General features: G+C 39.4%; 1 long non-coding RNA gene across 1 annotated transcript; it reads left to right on the top strand.

Annotated features, from left to right (window-relative positions):
- Positions 1-9,786: 9,786 nt before the first annotated feature.
- On the top strand, positions 9,787-16,859 carry LOC125103196 (uncharacterized). Its single transcript, XR_007128309.1, has 3 exons — positions 9,787-9,879; positions 10,677-10,754; positions 16,485-16,859. It is a non-coding gene; the product is annotated as an uncharacterized LOC125103196 (long non-coding RNA).
- Positions 16,860-20,295: the final 3,436 nt, after the last annotated feature.

Raw genomic sequence — 20,295 nt, 5'->3', positions numbered from 1 at the left:
TGTAAATTGTGTGATTTTGATGATTCTACATGCAAGTTAAAGGCGTTTATATTTGTATTTAAGACTAGCTTTACAATATAAAAATGAATGGTAAAATTCATGCTAATAATTAAAATTTTTATTTTTTCTTTATTTATAATGATTTAAGTAAAAATTAAAAAGACACCATGACAAGTCAAGAGAAAAGACTGGAAGAAAGGGAAAAGTGTCACATTTTAATACTTCTAGTAGCATGTTATTTTCTGCTTTTTGAAAAAGAGCTCTACATTTTCATTTTCTTCTGGCCCCTGCCAATGATATAGCTGGCCCTCATTGCTCCAGAGTTGTCTGGGTTTTGCCCTGTCATTAAGGGATGGAGTTTGGGACAAAGGGAAGGGGAGGTGAGATGCTAAGGAACAACTCAAACCCCTTCACTCCTGAGGCCATGAGGACTTTTCTCTTTATTGGTTTAATGGAAGTCTTTCTTGTCTTTTCTGAAATTATCTTGGTAATAGCAGTTTCTATCAGCTTCCAACCAAAGAATGGTTCCAATATTCCTCCTTGTTTCGGATTTTCTAAATACACAGAAGCTAAAGTGAGGTTTGCTATTATTACTTCCTAGAGAGCAAGTTCAAATGCTTGTGTTCAATCACTTACTTTCAAAACCATTTCCTTTTCATTCCATTTTTAATCCCATAATTTGAGTCACTAAAAGCATTTTACACATGTCCTGCAGTTTGATTCTCTCCCTTGCCCTTTATTCTTCTGTTTGACTTCATTTTCATTTATTCTTAGGTGCATGGCATGGCAAGTCAGGACCCAGGCCTTTGTAGATATCCTGTTGGTTGCTGCTAAGGGAAAAAAAAAAAAGAAAGAAAGAAAGAGAGAGAGAGAGAAAGTCACATTGCTAATGCTCTTTGAAATTCTGCTAGGTAGGGTGCCTGGGTGGCTCAGTCAGTTGAGCCTCTGACTCTTGATTTCAGCTCAGGCTGTGATCTTAGGGTTGCGACATCCAGCCCAGTGTTGGGCTCTGCACTTAGCAGGGAGTCTTTGGGATTCTTTCTCTCTCTAAAATAAAAAGAATGAATGAACGAATGAATGAATAAATGAATGAATGAATAAATAACTCCCAAAAGGCCAGAACCAACTGACCAAGATGTCAATCATGTTTTATCCCCGCCTTCAACTCTAGTGGCTTTTTATGACCTTAAAGTAAATCTTTTGATGTCACCATAACCTCTGTTTTGCCTTTTCAGTTTCTCTGATATCCAACCTCATGCTAATTCCTTGAGTCTTAGTATCAGAAAGTGCTAAAGTGTAAATTCTGTTCTGGTTTCTTTCATCTGTGTCTTAACAGAAGGTTTAAAGTTTCTGGACAGATGAACTTCATGCCTGGCCCCCACCAACATGCCCCGCCCTTACCTGCCTTACTCTGGACAGTTCAGAAACACCAAGCTGTTTGTAGTTCTTCGAAGGTGCCCTATGTCTCAGGCCCCCTTACTTGCCTCATGTGAATCTTCCTGTTTAGAATCTTCTCCCCTATCTTCTTCACCTAGATAATTACTCTTCAAGCTCTAAGTATCATCTTTGGCACTACCCCATCTAGAAGCCCTTCCTGTTCCTTCGCAAGGTGAATTAAGAGCCACAGGGTCTCTTGGCTGTCACTCTCCTCCACAAATACTATATTACAGTGAAATCATCTGTTTGTGATAGCCTTCAGGCCACAATGCAATATGTTTTTTTATTTGCTGCAAGTTCTGTAGTCCTGGGCACACACCAGGTATTTATATTTATATATACATGGCATATATATATATATACACACACATATATATAACTGAATTAGATGTATTCTAATCTAATATGTGATATCTTTCTTTTCTGGATATTATTTATGTGGCTCTCACACAGAGATCACCAATATATGTATAGAAATTATATGCATCCATTGGGGTACCTAAGTAGCTCCATCAGTTAAACATCTGACTCTTGATTTTAACTCAGGTCACGATCTCAGGGTTGTGAGATTGAGCCCCAAAACAGGTGGCATGCTCGGTGTAGACTCTACTTAAGATTCTCTCTCTCCCTCTCCCTTTGCCCCTTCTTCCCTCCCCCTCATCATGGTCTCTCTTTTTAAAAAATAAATAATTAATCAATCTAAATAAATAAATAAATAAATAAATAAAATAACTTATATGCATTAGCATTATTCTTCTAGAATTTTTAAAGTCATAGATTCCTAAAATTAGAAGGACCCCCCAGAATCTCCTACAGATACTGGGATCCCATTTACAAAGCTTTGGTCCATTTTATTTTATCATTTAATTTAATTTTACTTTTTTTTTTTTTTAGATTTTTTTTTTTTATTTGACAGAGATCACAAGTAGGCAGATAGGCAGGCAGAGGGAGAGAGAGGAGAAAGCAGGCTCCCTGCTGAGCAGAGAGCCCGACATGGGGCTCGATCCCAGGACTCTGGGATCATGACCTGAGCCGAAGGCAGAGGCTTTTTTAACCCACTGAGCCACCCAGGCGCCCCTTAATTTTACTTTTTTAACAAGTTGGGGGAAGAGGATGATTGAGGAAGAGTTTCATGGATCCTTTCTATCCAAAGCCAATCCCTAATATAAATTCTCTTTTCCAGAAGCCTATCCCAATCATAGATGAGCTACTTGTGTCAGAGGTAGGGGAAAGTCACCAGAAACTCAAGCAAATCCTTTTATAAAAATATCCAACAGAAGACGTGACAAAATTTTCAGGTATTTGAGAGTTCTATTATTCGCTCAGCTAAGAAAAGCCAATCAGAAAACAGTTTTGGATCTTTTTCGTGGGGTTTAGCCAGAATTTTAATTTCTTAGGACTTATTCAAATCTTTCCTTCCAGAGAAAGTTAATTGCCTTCAGTTGTCATTTTCGTCCACATCCTGCGTCACTTACAAGATTGACGTCTGTTCTTCTCAGACTAGAACAAGTACACTGGATTCCAAGAAACAACTTCCATGTTTTTCAAGTTCTTCAGTGTCATTATCTCCTTATACATCTGTCATACCTACCTTCACACAAACACACCGACATATATGACTTTAGGCTTCTGGGGATGAGAAAAGCCAGCCTTGCTGCTCAGATTGGAGACTGATCATCAGTCCACGTGTCTAGGAACCCAGCCTAATGAAGAGGGCCTGGGCCAGGAACCTCACAGGTCACTTCTTCATGTCCTGTTGCCAGGTCTTTATGAGGTTCCAGGGTTTCCTACCTTGTAGTGTCTCTGCCGACACCCTCCACTGCTGAGATAGACAATGCCTTCCTAACTTTGCCAGCAGCTAATTTTGAGAGTTGAAAGAAAAAAGTATATGCAGAGTCCAAAGTGCCACCTGTATTGAGAGTTCATTCTTTATCTTTCTTTGCATTACAGGATGGTTAGTCCAGATGGGGTGGAAGGAAGGGCCATGAGAGATGAGAGGAGGCATCCAACAAGAAGAAAAGTTAGCCTAACGCTGATTGACCTGTTTGACCATGTACTGATTCAGACCTCTTAATAATCAGAAGACTCTTGGAGTCAGAATGTTTTTCTCTGAAAAGAAAGTGAATTGCTAAATTATAAAACAATGAGACTTCTTACCTATGATTTGATTGTGGATTACTCCTTCCTCTCCATGTTTGTCCATTGAGAATCAGAATTGCTTTGAAATATAATAGATACAATAGATAACAGAGCCTGGCTTGCTTCTGGTCAGCTCTGGAGGGCCTCTAGCATTCAGAGCCATAGGTAAGTACCACCCTTTATGGCCTGTGGCATTGTGACCACTGGGATAAGGAAAGCAATACTTCCTCTTCCTAAAGACAGCGTGCACGTGCGACAAGGGTCATCTAGGCGCCACTGTGTCCCTCCCCTAATGTAGCTGGTGCTTCATCAGTGAGTCAGGACTGAGGGAGGCGCGGATTGTTTTTTATTTTATTTTTAATGTTCCCTCTAGGCCCCAGACTCACTGGAGACATCCTGACACAGAATGCTTTGCTGGGCACAATGTGATGCCCTTTACCTAGTAAAAGAGGGAGTCTCATAAAGGTGCTGCCTTCCCCTCAGAACAAACAACGGAAATGCATCAGGAGAGCTCAGCTGCAGACAGAATGCCCATCGTGGAGCAGGAGCCACTCTGGGATTCCTCAGATGAAAGCCGATTTCAATGAACATTGTGCTTCCCAGGCTGCTTCCTCTTGCTCAGTAAGAGCTGCAGAAGGAACATCCCACTTGCGTCTGCTGACACAAAAGAATGCTATGGCTGGGAGATCTTATCAAGCCTTCCTGTGACACAGTAACAGAGCTCCAGTGTGTCTTATAAGAATTGCTCATTGTTTCACAGGACGACTGGCTCCTTGGGGTGGGATCTGATGGCATGTCAGGGAGTGGAGGTAGGTAGTGTGGGGGGGGGGTAGTTGGAGGGGGCAGTCAGCCAGCCACATGACCCAGATTGTTGGCTGTGGGGAAGTCAGCTGGAGGATCGAGCTGCACCCAGGTTGGCTGGGGAGCTAAATCTATAAAGTTAAAATACACACATGCCATCTACTTACTCGTATCTTCCACAGTGTGAACTAGAAGTGATGGTCAGTGTTTCTCTGTTGTTACACATTCTTCCTTCTTTATTCATCGATTCACTTAAGCTGTTTGATTATGGTAAAATAGAAGAGAATAAAGGAGAATTGTTTTGAAAACAGAAATGTATTCACTTAAAATCATCTCTGTACAACTTGGATGTGAAGTAATAATGTTTTAGCGTGTATGCTACAAACCTCAGAAATACGTACTTGTTTTATGAGGATGAACCTCAGGTTTAACATCCTCACATTTATATTTTAAGAGTACAAGTTAATAAATTGAATGAACTAAGTTTGGCCAATTTGAGATGTTTTCTTTTCTTAGAAAGTTCATGGCTTCCTCGTTTAGGTCTTTTCTTTCTTTCTGTTTTTTAAAGGTTTCTTTATTTATTTATTTTAGAGAGAAAGATTGAGAGTGGGCGGAGGGGCAGAGGGAGGAGAGAGGGAAATCACCTCTAGCAGATTCTCCGCTGTATGTGGAGCCCAACAAGGGGCTCGATCCCAGGACCATAAGATCATGACCTGAGTTGAAACCAAGTCTGATGCCCAACTGACTGAGCCACCCAGATGCCCCTGGGTCTTTTCCAATAGGGAAATTTGATGGTTATCTGTCTAGCTATATGGAGAGTAGAATTAGGTTTTGTTCTCTTTCCTCTTCCTCTTTCTAAAGGTTTGTTACAGTAATCAGTACATACAAGATATATATAACTGGCAGTAAGACATGCCAAGCAAAAAGGGTGACTGTGAGTTTCCTAAAGGGAGAGTGCCTGAGATGAACTTTTATAATTTTTCCTTTTATATTTTCATGGAGTACATTCTGAAATGGCCTTTGCCCTAAATGTCCTCATAATCAATTACTTCAACAAAAAAACCCCAACTATTCTCCTCTTATTCTGTGCAAGATCCTGAGGATCAAGGTAAAACCAAAACACCATCTCTGTTCTTAATATATTCATTATTAAAATTACCAAATGTTGTGATTATGCATAGATTTGTTTTCTCTGAGTGAACTGTGAGCATCTTGAAGACAGGAGCTAGGTCATATCCCTCTTCTTGTCTCCTTTGCTAAGCACAATGTCTTAAACATATTAGTGTTCACTAGACACTTGTTGGATAGATAGATGATGGATGGATGGACGGACAGACAATAGGTGGCTGGCTGATTAGGCTATAGTGCCTACATTTACAAATGGGGGTTTCATTCAAGTTGTCTATGTGGTTCTTGTCATGACCACACCTGTTAATCCTCTAGGACTTCATTATTCCACTCTGAGATGCATCGAATAAAGAGATTTTTCAAGATCACATAGTCTAGCTCCTTCCTTTGACAGCTAAGGAAATGAGACTCAGAGAATCTAATTTATTCACAGTCCCACCCTAATAAGTAAGTGCCAGATCTGGGTTAAAATCCAGATCTCTTACTTTTCAGTCAAATGCCCACTACATTATGTTGCTTTCCATGACTCATATTTGGAGGCCTTAAGGGACCCTGTGGAGCAATCTGTCACTCTTGGCTTATCTGTGAGAAAAAGTGGGGCTAGAGCAAAACTAGGTGAAAGGAGCCCAAGGACTGCTGAATTCATTTGTTGATGGTACTGAAGAAAGGTAAGAACAAGAATGACTCATCTTTATTCAGGGGGATGTCATTCATGTTTTTCTCAAAAGATGAACACTCAAAACTCAGTGGGCATTCTATTCCCTCCCTAGTCTCCTGGACAACATTTGGAGATGGTGCTGTCCCGCCCTACTCCCCTGGCCAAGATTTCTGTTTGATGCAGAGTCCAGCCTTTCAAAGCCCTTTCCAAAGAAGCTCATGCTGTCTACCTAACAGCGAGGCTGGCATGATGACACTATCTCTCCATCCTCCAGCTACTGGGACAGGCTCCCAGTCAATCATCTCTTATTGCCTGGATTTCTGTTTCTCTGAATTATGCCTAGTCACACTGCATCTAAATGCCAGTGATTGACCTATTCTAACAATCCCTTCATTAAGAATTTAACTTTTTTATGGGGCGCCTGGGTGGCTCAGTGGGTTAAGCCGCTGCCTTCGGCTCAGGTCATGATCTCAGGGTCCTGGGATCGAGCCCCGCATCAGGCTCTCTGCTCAGCAGGGAGCCTGCTTCCTCCTCTCTCTACCTGCCTCTCTGCCTGCTTGTGATCTCTGTCTGTCAAATAAATAAATAAAAATCTTTAAAAAAAAAAAGAATTTAACTTTTTTAGATTAAACTATTTTAGAACGAACATAACAACATAGATGAATCTTGAAATAATTGTGCTGAGTACAATAGGCCAGACAAAAAAGAGCTTATACTTTCCGATTCCATTTATATAAAACTCTAGAAAATGAGAACTAATCTTAAGTAAGAGAAAGCACATCAGTGGTTAGCTGGGGAGTTGGGAAAGGAGAGGTAGGGAGGGAGAGTTAGAAAGAGAAGTGAATTTTGAGGGTTATGAGTATTTTATTCACTTGAGTGTAGTAATGGTGTCATGGGTATATGTATATGTTACCATTTATCAAAATGTACAATTTAAATATGTGCAGTTTATTATATGTCAATTACATCTGAATAAAACTCTTTTTTAAAAGAATGTAACCTTTTAAAATTTAACCTAAATATGGTATTAATCAGGGTTCGATGACAGAAGCAGAAACACTAGGGTGTGTGTGTGAGTGTGTGTCTCTGTGTGTGTGCATCTGTACCTGATGCACCTATCCCAGGTCCAACCATAAATACATCACTTTTCCTCAGAAAAGGATATAAAGTTCTTTTCTGACTTGAGGTGATGTTTATTCTTAGTGTGATTCTAGCTGATTCACACTTCTCCTTTGCTATCCTATAACTTATATACTGAGATATTAAGTTAACTACTTTTAACACATGTTAGATAGTCAGGGGATGAGAAAAGACAAACATAAAAAAAACTGGTTAAATATATGCAAAAATATGTTTATATATATATAGTCATATCATAATGAAGAAGAAACACTCAAAACTATTATAATACTTATATCTGCAAATCATCATGTGGTCATAGATGGTATTTATAACTGCCTCCTTCCAGTACTCATTCCATATTCCCTTTGTCTTTAGCAAAGACCTCAGCTAGTCGTGGATTCTTGCCTGGTGGGGTGAACCAAATCTTTATTCCTAAAGGGTCTGGGCTATTAACTGTCCTTTTTAGCTTAATACAGGATATGGGAATACGGTGAAATAACCCAGAAGATTTTTAACATCAGAGACACACTCTCCCTTACCTCTGTGGAAGGAAGCCTGAGTGAGTTCAATCACTCCCTTCTTTGCCTGTTGATTCAGTGGCATGTGTCAAAGTGTCCAGGGACATACCAGTTCACTAGAATCATCTTTGGTCCCCCAGTGGGAATATTCCTCCTTTTGGAACTAAGACTTCTAGACCAGCAGAGTCTGATATCTTAAGGATGGGAAACAAAAGTTTAGTGGGTCACTAGTGATAACAGTGAGAGGACCCTTTCCTATAACACCCTTTGGTCCCAGACCCATGAATCTTGGACACAGGAGAAAAAAATATATATATCAGATGATGATTTAGAGCATACTTTCATCCTAGACATCCTAGGCCATTCTGCCAATCTATCAAGCCAGCATCTTTTGACTGATGGGGGTCCTGGTAAGACCAGTAAACTGCATGAGCCAATTGCTGTATTTCATTTGTTGTAAAATAAATTCCTCAGGCAGATGCACTGTGCACAAGCAAGGCGTAACTGTGTCCAGAGTTAGTGTCTATTCCAGTAAGAACAAAGCATGTTTGTTCTGTGATGGAAGTGATCTGATCTAACGTTATCAACCTGCCAATAGGTGGCTAGCTGATAGCTGGGAATGGTGCCATGTTAGGGGCTCAATATTCTGCAGTTTGCAAATGGAGCACTGCATGGTGGCTGTAGCCAGATGGACCTTGGTAAGCAGAAGAGTATGTTGCTGAGCCCATGTATAACTTCCATCTTTGCCACCGTTGTCACTTTATTTATGAATCAATTGGGCAATGACAAGAGTTGCTGGAGAGGGAGGCTGACTGATGTCCACAGAACGGTGCATCCTATCCATATATTCCTCTGTTGAGTTTAGTCTTTGGTGAACAATCACGTAGAACACAAATATTATCACAGGCCATGCCCATTTGGAGAGGTCTGTCAATCTCTCTTTCCTTTAGATCTCTTTGTCACCAATTTTTCAGTGTGTTCCTTCCAAATCTCTGACCTTCTAGCTAAATATTAGCCATGACCCATGAATTAGTGTAGACTTGTACTTCAGGAAACATCTCCTTCCCAGCAAAATGGACAATCAGATGCCTGCTAGAAGTTCCATACACTGAAATACACTAGGAGTTTTGTCCATCACCACTGTCCTAGAGGGCCATCTCAGAGTGGGGTCGTCATGCTTCACCTGAACATTTTCTTTTCAGCTGTCCACTGCTAAGTGACTTCTGGCCTCTTTTGCTGAATCATGTGCAGACTAGGCCTGAGTTTTTTCTTTCTCCATCATCTGGTCACAGGAGCTCCCCAAGAGGTCATAGATGCAGGTTAAGAGAGAGAAGACAATCAAAAGTAGGAGTCATGGGTGGCTGGGCCACTTACTCATGCAACATGCTTGTGCCTTCAGGTTCTGCTGAAGCCTGATTTCGTATTTACCACCCCCCTTTGAGAATGAAGTACTTCTGCACATGCTTAACTTTATGGCTTGGTCAGTCAGAAAATACCTAGTAATAGGCAGCTTAGGGCACACACTTGGTAACTTGGTGAGCTGTCGCTAAGCACTGAATTTCTACTAAGGCCCAGTAGAAAAAGAAAAACTATTTCATAAAGGAAGAATAGTTGTCCACAGAAGATGCAGAGCTTTATTCCAAAATCCTAAGGATCTATACTGTGATCTCCCTATAGGACTCTGAAAAAGGCTCTAAAATGCATCCCTATCTTGACATTTCAAGTACCATTGAATTTTCTGGATGATATGGTCCAAGTGGCAGAGCTGTTTGTAGAGTGGTCTGGACTTCACATAGAGCTTTCTCTTATTCTGCACCCCACTCATGATTAATAGCTTTTGGGTAGCTCAGTAAATGAGTCAGAAAGGGTACCTCAACATAACTCCAACTAGATCCCTAGACATTTCACTGAGGTTGCAGGTCCCTGGTTTATATGGGATTTATTTCCCTACTCTCAGGCATGCTGTGTCTTATCATTGTGTCTAGAGCTGTTGCTACTGCCTGCTACCTGAGTGCAGGAATCTGAGAAGCTGAAGGAGGATCCAGGGGAAGATGGCCGCTGCCTTACACTTGTGTGGTGAGATAAGCAACAGTGTGGGTGAGCTAAGGCATGGCTGCTGCCCCATTCTGCCCTCCCCATCTTCCATAACAATCTTTCCTACAGTCCACCTTAACCAGAAACATACTGGACCAGGAATTCTGGGAAAGGTAGTTCATCCGAGCCAAGGTGACACACTACAAAGTCACCACAAATACAACATATAGTAGATTATTATAGTAGATCATTATAGGGTAGAGAATCCTATTAAAAAAAAAAAAAGTTCATGGCATGATCTTCTTTCCTGAAGAATTAATCTAACAAAATAGTTATTTTTACCTACAAGGCCTTGATTCCATGGAATATCTGTGTGTTCTCTGGTCTTGGGGAGATTATCAAAAGATAGCTCTTTTCAGAAACATATATTATTTTTTAATAAATAAATGCTTAACAGTGTGAAAATATATTCACAGTTTGAAAGTAATTTTTTTTTATCAATTGCTTTTCCAGAGAGATTAAAGTTTGTTTTGGTTTGAGGTTTTATTTATTTATTTATTTTTTTAATGTTTCGACTTCAAAGAATTAGAATTTGCTTTTTAAGTTAAAAAGTGTGCTTCAGGCCAGTGCAGTGTAATATGCTTTCACATTTTAATGAAAAGAAAGTCTCAGAATTTGCTCTCTTGGATGCCTGGAATGCTGGTCAAACTGGTGCTGGTGAATGACCATTGTGGTTCCAGAATGGGCTCTTCCTGGAATTCTCTCAAATTCTCTCGAATTGACCATCTCAATTTGTGCATGTGTTTTGTACAGATAGCTTTCTTCTTCTTTTGTTTCAGAAGTCTATGGTCTAAGAGACAGCTGACATCAACTTTTGTCTCTGACCATAGGAATCTATGATTTTCTCTTAGAAAATGGTAAGACAATTGCTTTATGCAAGGAAGGAATGTGTATGTGTGAGTGTGTGTGACATGGCTGGTTTGCAGGGACTTACAGGACATAATTCATGGCAGATGAGAGCTGAAGGAAGAGAAAATACAAATGAGACAAAGGGAAAGAAGGTTTTCAAATTGCCCTTCCTATCTCAAGCCAATTCATGACTTCTTGATGAGGATATTTGTTGGTGTTTTAGAAACACCAACAGCGCTGGTGTTTCTAAAAATTCCCATCACACAATAACTGTCAACACCTGTCTCTGACACAGGAGCCAGGAAAAACCAGAGGTGGGAAAGATACTTAAGTGCACAATGTTACCATTGTAGTGATGGTCAAAATTGGTCATCCCAGCTAATTTGCTGAGTTGAAGGATTAAAAAAATAGGTATGTGGTGTCTTTGACATAGTATTGGCTGAAGAATTATTTAGCAAATACAATTGGGTGTTTGATGAAACAGGGAAAGAGTTACATTTGCTGTTTATATAGACATTTAGCAAATATTTGGTCCTATCCCAAAAGAGTTCTGACTTTTTTTCTCCCACCATTTTGGTCTTTGAGGCTTTAAAATCTCAAGTAAAGTTGACCCTTACAATGAAAGCATGTTTAGGATCAGAATGGACAGAAACTCCAAACAACTGGACAAAGGAGGGAGGGACAGAGTACAGAATGGAAAGAATTATGGAAATTCTCCACCCGTGGACTGGACATATCCTTGCACAAACAAAGCTTTTGGATTAGGGCTGTATTTTAGAAAAAATGTGATAAAACCTTTGATAAGCCCTAAGGGGCCTGAGAGCATAAGCAATAAATTCTTCTTCTTTTTTTAATCCTTCAAAATTCAGTACCATAACCTGAGCAGTTGAAGGGGAAAAACATTTCATCAAATCTGTTTCCAAATGTTTCTTTCCCTTCTGCCCCTGAAGTCTGAGCTGAGGGAGAGGCTGTGTATCAGCAATTCTGCTTCTGATGGACAAGGGTCCATCAGTCCTTGTCCTAACAATGCGAATCCACCATTACTAACTAATGGCTCTGAGAGGACTACTTGGTCCGGTGTCACAGGAGGAGCGGTCAGGCACGTTTCTCTCTGGATTGATGCTGTTTCTCCAGCTCTGTGGTTTGCTCTGTGTCACTTAGGACAAGGCAGAGAAGACAGATGTAGGTCCCTCTTGAGCTTTGCTCCCTGCAAGCATCTCCCAGTGCTTTGTAATGGGGAGCCAAATATCTGAGGTCCCTTGAAAGTATTTCCTTCCCCTAACACATCTTTGTTGAACCACTTTGTCAGAAAAAAGTCTGTAGATTTTTAGGATTATGAGACTACAATAAAATTGCTTACGCCCTGTTGGTTAATATTAAGCACTCAGATAATCTCAGAGGTGGTCGTAAACATCTGGCTATAAGCTGCATTTTTCTTAAAAATAGTGTGACCCATCTCCTCCATTTCCTTTTGTGTTTGACTTGGGACTGCCAGGCCCAAGAAGGGCATGCAGTTTACTTGTGGTCAAATGTTATATGTTACTTTGGTGCTTTACAGCTTACAAAAAGCTTTTACACAAAAATGATCTCATTGAGTTTTCAGAGAACCCAATGAGGTGGGTAGGGTGGATGGATACTCTATCACCATTTCTCAGAGGAGGAAAGAAGAGTAAACGAATTATGCAACATGGCCAAGGTCACGCCGCACTTTAGTGGTGGAAGTAGATTCCAACAGAGGCATCTATCTTTTTTCTTTTTTTCAGTCTATTTCATCACACTGAGCCACCTCTGAAGGACAGGTTCATGTATCATCCTGATTCAACAGTCAGGTTACATACCTAAAAATCTGCAGCCACATTGTGGTGTCTCAATAGCTATGCTTAAGAGGTGACAACTGGTTCCATATTTCCATATCCTTTTTCCTCCACAACTATTTTCATTTTCTTCCCTTGCCTGTATCCCCTGTTTCCCATTCACTAAAAGCAAAAACATCCTCTTCTATTTCTTCTGGTTCTTTTCTTTCTCCCTCTTTTTCTCTCTTTTTGTCTTCCTCTCTCCTTTTGCTTTCCCCATTTCATTCTCTTTCTCTCTCTTTTTTAAATTTAATTTTGTTTGTTTGCTCATATATTGGGTACTGAAAATAACACAGTACCAGGATATGAGAACTAGGTTTGAGATTTTCAATTTCATATCACTTTTTAAAAAAAGATTTGTTTACTTATCTGAGAGAGAGAGAGAGAGAGAGCACATGGGGGGAGGGGCAGAAGGAGAGAGAGAATCTCAAGCTGACTGTGTCGAATATGGAGCTCAACGTGGGACTTGATCTCATGACCCATGAGATCATGACTTGAGCTGAAATCACAAATTGGATACTTTACTGACTGAGCCACCCAGGAGACCCCAATGTCATATATAACATTTATTGATCACTATAGTTTGTTTTATTTATAAAATTGTGTTTCCTAAAATAATGATTTTTTCTGCAGCAGTGAAGAACAGAAAAGGGAAAAATGTGATTTTTGTGTTAATCAAAAAAAAAGTATATAGTTAGAAATGCCTTTTTAAAAAACCAAATTTGTAGATTTCTTTATTCTAAGGTTACAGATGAAGTGATCAAACCTGGCTCACTGGTCTATAAGTTAAATATTTAGTGGTTTTATTCTATAGTTGACTTCCATTAGCCTCATCAATAAACCATTTTTCATATAAAATACCAGATTATCTAAGATTTAGGAAAGAAAGAAGTCAGAGTTTGAACAAGATGATCCTTGCTTCACCATTATTAATACCTGATACTTTCTCACATTGATGGCATTATTTTAAGCTCAAATCTTTTTTTTTTTTTTTTAACAAAAAAGAGAAAGAAGAGCCAAGATGGTCATCCCAGCACTCTATTTTTCCGGTCCTCTTTGTCAAGCTCAGCCATAAGAGGAGCTGGGGGTGTTTAAGTACTGACTAGAAATGAGCTGCATTTAGATACTGTCTACAGAGGTTTCTGCTAGGATGAAGCCCTTATTTAGTGTTAAACCATGGTTCTGTAGACTTATATGCTCTGAACACAGCTGTGTAATTAGTAATCATCATTAATCATTTCTACTTCTGTACTTCTATCACCAACAAAATTACAGCAACCTATATTTTTAGTAAACTTTAATTGCAAGTTTAATTTGATACTTATTTATCATTTTAAGAAGCAGTTTGCAGAACTGATTATACAAATCTAAAATGATGTTTCTGAAGATAGAAATAAAGCTTCTTATCAGGAATAAGTACGATTTTCAAAAGAAGAGTATTTTCCTCTAGGCAAGAAAAAAAAAAGGAATTAAAAAGAGTGGGGGGAAAACCCCTAGAAAATCAGGCTCTCAGTCTTCTTCTACTTTTAATGTGAAAATGAGTGTTCATGTGGGGCTGCTTCAGACTACCTATTGGAAAATACATATCAACTAACAGATGTATAATTTATGGAACTGATTGCTTTAAGCAGAGAAGCTTAAAAATGAGTTTTTGCAACTCAGGTGATTCTCATGAGGCAAACAGATACTAATTATTCAGAATTAAAACCTGTCCATGAAATATATAACAAAAAGGAAATGGAACTTATAGGAATGTTTGAGAAGTAAGATGTCCCTCCTTTCAGGGGCACCTAGGTGGCTCAGTGGGTTAAGTGTCTGCCTTCAGCTCAGGTCATGATCTCAGGGTCCTGGGATCGAGCCCCGCTTTGGGATTCCTGTTCAGTTGGGAGCCTGTTTCTCCCTCTGCCCCCTACTTGTTCTTTCTCTCTCTCTCTCAAATAAAGAAATAAAATCTTTAAAAAAATGTTCTGCCTTTTTAAGAAATATTTTTGTGTCTCTTTTTGTAGGAAAAGATCAGATAGAGGGTTGTTTATACTCTGTTTATTTGTTTGTTTTGTTTATAGTCTTGAAAAATCCATTAGAGAGTGAGACTGAACAGCTGAGTTTCTCTCTCTAAACTGAGTGTAGCTGTTCCTGCCATGTTGTCGTGGGTAGATAGAGGAATGCATGTATCAACTGAAACATAGAATCACTCTCTCAGTCGGACCCAAGACATGAAGGGGACAATGGCTTATTTCATTTATGAAATTGCATCATTAATAAACTCAAGAATGAAAGTCCAATGAAGATGATTAACATAGAATTGTCACAATCCGGCTTATATTATGTCCAGAAGAACTGGATTAGAAAAACCAAGCCCCATGTTGTCAGCAGCCTGGGGTGTGCAAGGAAATTTTCTCAAGAAGGTCTGTGTGAAAAATGTCCCGAAATGTAATCTGACACCTGTTAGTACAAAAGGACTGAATGTTCTTAACTGGTAAGAGGGGGACAAGTGGAAAAGGGCAGTCTTTAAGGTAGCTAGAAACCTTCAGTCACATGCAACAACTGGTTGTTTGAAAAAAACAAACCACCAAAAAGAGTACACAGCAAATCAAGTTGAACCTGATAAGTCAAACTCCACAGAACAAGGAGTTCCAAGGAGAGATGCATCGAAGTTCCCAAATGTTCTACAAAGAGCAAGGTATCCTTCACTTCCCTCTTATTTCTTGTTTTTGTTATGTTTTGTTTTGTGTTCCTTTTAATGTCTTCCCTGGAAGACACAAAATTTTAAATTTTCTCCCATTTAAAAAGGTGCAAAAGTTTAAATTTTCTCCAATTTATAAAGAAAGAGGAGGGCCCTTAAGAATAGAATGGATAACAGAGAGTAGGTAGTCTATAAATAAATTAGTTACTAGCTACAAGTAGCAGTTACTTATAAGAATCTCAAAGAACATAATATTGAGCAAGAACAAGTCATAGGAGAATATGATTCCATCTATACAATGGTCAAAAGTAGGTAAAATTAAACAATATAAGAATTTATACATAGGTGGTGAAACTATTAAGAATAGGAAGGAACAGCTAACAGAAAATTCAGGATTATTATTTCTTGGAAGAAAGAAGTGAGAGAGGGATGTGTGATCAAGGGGGAACCTGTGTGGTGTTATGTCATCCATATTGGCCATGTGCTCTTATTACTTATGCTGGTGATGGGTGTTGAGTGTTTTTTATTATTGTTCTTTTAACTGAGTATACATGTTCTCATGTACCCTTGTAAATGGATGATGTACAAATTTGAGGTTTTTTTTTTTTCAGAAGAAATGGGTCTATTGTTATCATTTCCTTTCACCTCTTGAAATTCTAACATTCCTATCTTCTGAAGATAGCCTTTGCCCAGAGACAACAATGTAAAAACCTCAAGATCTGGAGGTTCCAGACTCAGACAAGGCAACCATAGAGCACAAAATGAACAAACAACTAAAATAAAAATCAGGAAGAAAAAAAATCCATGGTCAAATGATTTTTAAAATTGGCCTCCACGCATTTGGCCTGCCATGGCCTGACCACTCAAGGCCTTTTCCTAGCTGAATCCAGTCTTTCTAAGAATATTCTTCAGAACTTACCCATGGGCCTCTTTCTGTGTTAAATATCCCAAGCCTACACTTTCCACCCTTGTGCTTTTGGTAATCTCCTTTCAGTTACCTGCATTTTCCACCCACTTGACAATTGACCATCCTAGTTTGACCTCTTCTGGGAAACCACAGTGATAACCTCATAGCCTCAGTATGAGGCGTTCTGGCCTTTTCCTGAACTCTTAACAACAGGCTATTTAATTTTTCTAGCAGTTCACTTTTGTGTGCCTTCTGACACCTGCATTTTCACTAACCAGATTCCTTTTCCTCCTAGGCATGGAGCTAGGCTGCATTTTGACCCTTCCTTGCAGGTGGCTGCAGCCACATGATTGTGTCCGGCCCAAAGGAATACAGACAGCAGGAGCATCTACCTTGTCTGGCCTGGCTCTAACACATCCCACAGAATCCTCCATGTCTGGCCCACTTTCTTCTCCCATTGATGGCGGCTTAACACGGTCCGAGGGAAGCCCTTTAGTGCTCTGAGGAAATGCGGACCCATATCAGGAATCAGCAAGCTTGTTCTGGGAAGGGTCAGATAAATATCTTAAGGCATCTCAGGTACCTAAGTTCTCTGTTGCTGCTGCTGATGCTTCTAGAACCCTTTAAAAATAAAAAATCTTTCTTAGCTGGATTTGACCTGTGAACTGTAGTTTCCTGATCCCTCCTCAAGGTGGAAAGAGCCTGAATTTCAGAATGTCTGTGTAGAGCAGAGTCTTCCTCCCCCACTGCCTCCCAGCCCCCAGGTTCTGCAACTGACTCACTCGTATTATGGTGGGAATATTTGTTACCAGGCTTAGCTTTCTCTGAACTATACTTATGGGATCTCCCAGGGTCAAATGCCCTGAAGAGATAATATCTGCTTGGTTAATTTGAACCAAGTAGAGTTCCATATTCAAGAAGTTGGGGCCCATTCACTCCAGTAGTCTTCTTCACTACAAATTTGCTTACACTGGAAATACCTTAATTGCTACTCCACTTGGTGTATTCCTTGTCTAGGAAACCATCATGAGCAAACCAATCTGCCTAGGGCAGAGCAGCCTGTTTTAAAATCACAGCTTTGAAATCGGGCAGAAGAAATAGCCAAGTGGGAGGGAGAATCAAGAGGAGAATCTGAAAGAATAAACAAAGAAAGATGTATGCTTTACCACACATAAGTTGAATCTGCAACATGTATGAAAACTTCAGGTATATGTGACTCATACATAGTATTAATGTTTTCTCCAAGACTTATAACCTTCCTCCTTCTCTTTTCTGTTTTTCTGAAATAACCCACATCTATGAATTTTCTTTCTTTTCTGTACTCTCAGTTCTTATTGATTCATAGAACTTACTAAATTGACATGCCCAGGCAGCCTTGGGGAGCAAGTCAGAGCGGTGTAATGAAAGTTCCAGAAGGAAAACGCCTCACCTCAGCCTGGTTCCCTGAAACATGCCGCCAAGATGGTGTGGTTTTCATGTGAGAAAGCCCTCCTTCACCTGTATCAACATGTTGTTCCCCCTAAAATAGTGGCTTGCCTTTGTTTTGACCCTGAGTAAATAGCTATTTCCTTTTCTTTGCTGACATTATTTTTTCTTTGTTCCTTGAAGCTACAAATTACCTCAAAGGTAATTTTTTTTTTCTACATACACTCAGTCTTCACTTAATTGTTCACATATAAAACTTGAGAGGCACAAGAGGGAAAACCACCAACGAAGAGCCAATAGACTCTTGTAACTGTTTCTGTAATGCATTTCTAGAACGAAAGAAAAGAGGTGTCTTTTTTTTATTTTTTATTTTTTTATTATTTATTTATTTATTTATTTGACAGAGAGAAATCACAAGTAGGGAAAAGGCAGGCAGAGAGAGAGGAGGAAGCAGGCTCCCCGCTGAGCAGAAAGCCCGATGTGGGGCTCGAATCCAGGACCTGGGATCATGACCTGAGCCGAAGGCAGCGGCTTAACCCACTGAGCCACCCAGGCGCCCCAAGAGGTGTCTTTTTTGATTGTGATATAAAAAGCAGAAGAGAAAAGTGATAACTTCCTACAATTGTCTTAGTAAAAGAGTCCTCTATGTTTTGGACTCCCATCTTCCTATCTCTGGAAGCATATTCATACCTATATCTTTTCCCTGGAGTAGGCCATAAAATAGACCATAATTCTCAGCAACCACAAACAATGGACTCTGAACAACTTATTTATATGTGAACTTTGACCCTACCAGTCTCCTTTAATTATCTGGTCAGTTAGTAATATTTTATAATATTCATAACTTACTTGTTAACTTTTGTAGAGAAATAACATTTTACTCAGACCTCTGAAAATTATCACTGTGGGACTTCAATAGCAACTGAAAACAAACCGACCTCCTTTCTGGAGGTAGATCACACTAGATCACACTGTTCGGGTAGGATCACACTTAGTAACTGCAGACTTCATGGTGCCTGGTCTTCGGGCTTGAGTCAGATGCCTCCAGACTAGGGCTGGTGAAGGGTGCGGAGACCTTGAGGACTAGCCTTTGCCATCCCATGAATGAATGAATGCTGGTCCAGTTTGTGTGGGCTAGTCTAGAATGATCCAAAGGGATGGAGTAGATTTCATTTTCTGTTCAATCTTCTAAGGTCTTTCTTCTAATGCAGTTATTTAAAATATAACTCAATGGAAGAGTCAGATTGCTCTAAGTTTCTTGAAATGTTTATTTCAAAGGAAAGCTTTTCCTTATTTAAATAATTTCAGGGGGATTTGTAGCATGATATTCTCCTTCTCCACCACCCTTCCAAAAAAAAATTGAAGAAAAGATGAGCAGTTTTAAATTTTGAGTATCTGAAGAAAGGCCTTGGCCCTTGTGAAATTTTGTTTGGAAATTCATAGAAAGTCAGGGGAAGCAACCATGTTCTTAGAAAGTGCCTTTTTTGAGACTCAGTTGGGTCAGTTCTGAGGTTATTTTGGGAGCTGGGTGCATTTGTTCTCTCCTTGAATCACAGATTCTGACATGCGATTTTACAAGTTCTTGGCTGTTTCTAAAAATTGACAGGCATACGGAAAAGTTAATAATTCAGCAAGTAAAATATGCTTATGTCTGCAAACAACAAAGATGAAAAAAGATGCCCTATTTTTACTGTGACTCTTCTTAGGAGTATTAAAAATGCAAACCCAAAATTGACATAGAAAAAGTGCAAAAGATTTTGGCCCTTAAATCTTCTCAGCAGTTTCTCATTGTCATACGGTGTGTTCATTCTCCTTGAGAGGAAACAACTTGAAGACCAACTTTTGATCACTCTGCCCTATACTACAAAGCCTCTAGAATTTAAAAAAGGGCTAGAGGTTTTTTAGAAAAATATGGCTTTTGTGAAATACAGCCATATTTCACAAAAATGGTGATTTCTACACTACTGTCTAATTTAAAGATAAATTTAAGGGTGATTGAAAAATGACAGCAATGTCTTTTACAAATGCATGGATACAAATCAGATCTTTTAAGGACACATGAATAGGACTTACTAACCACTAATATTTACCTTCCTTATTTTCTGTAACTCTTCACAATGATATTCCAGTTATATTTGGACAGTAACTGTCAACCTATACAAATAGCGTCACAGCCCATAAAAATTATGCCATCTTCAAATTAAAGATGAACACTATTTTCCAGAGCATGAAAAGTCCCATAGTTAAGGTTGCTATTCTATCTGTCCATAACTGGGTAGAAAACTACCTACCAGAAACCCAAACTTAGGTAGATCATTTTTGAGGGAATACATAAACTCAATGAAAAAAAAAAACCATTTATGATGACAGATCTTGCTGTGAAGCAGTGGGACAGGAACAGGTTCTTTTCCCCCTGGGAACATGGATTTCCTTTGCCTAGAATCCTTGTTTCTCCATCTTTGCATGACTGCTTCCTTCCTGTGGGGAGCTCAGCTTAAAGATCGCCCTGGAGTCATCTTTCTGACCAATCAATCTAAGTAGGGGTCCTATTATATAATTATCTACAAAGCGCTTATCACCAACTGATATTCTTGGGTTTTGTTTAATGTCAACCTCCTTACATTCAAAGGGCATGAACTTTATTTTATCCATGCAGCAATCCCAATATTAAAAGTACCTGC

Source organism: Lutra lutra, chromosome 6 (assembly GCF_902655055.1).
Source record: "Lutra lutra chromosome 6, mLutLut1.2, whole genome shotgun sequence".
Classification (NCBI taxonomy): domain Eukaryota; kingdom Metazoa; phylum Chordata; class Mammalia; order Carnivora; family Mustelidae; genus Lutra; species Lutra lutra.
The sequence above is the reverse complement of the archived record's forward strand: the minus strand, read 5'-3'. Positions and strand labels throughout refer to the sequence as shown.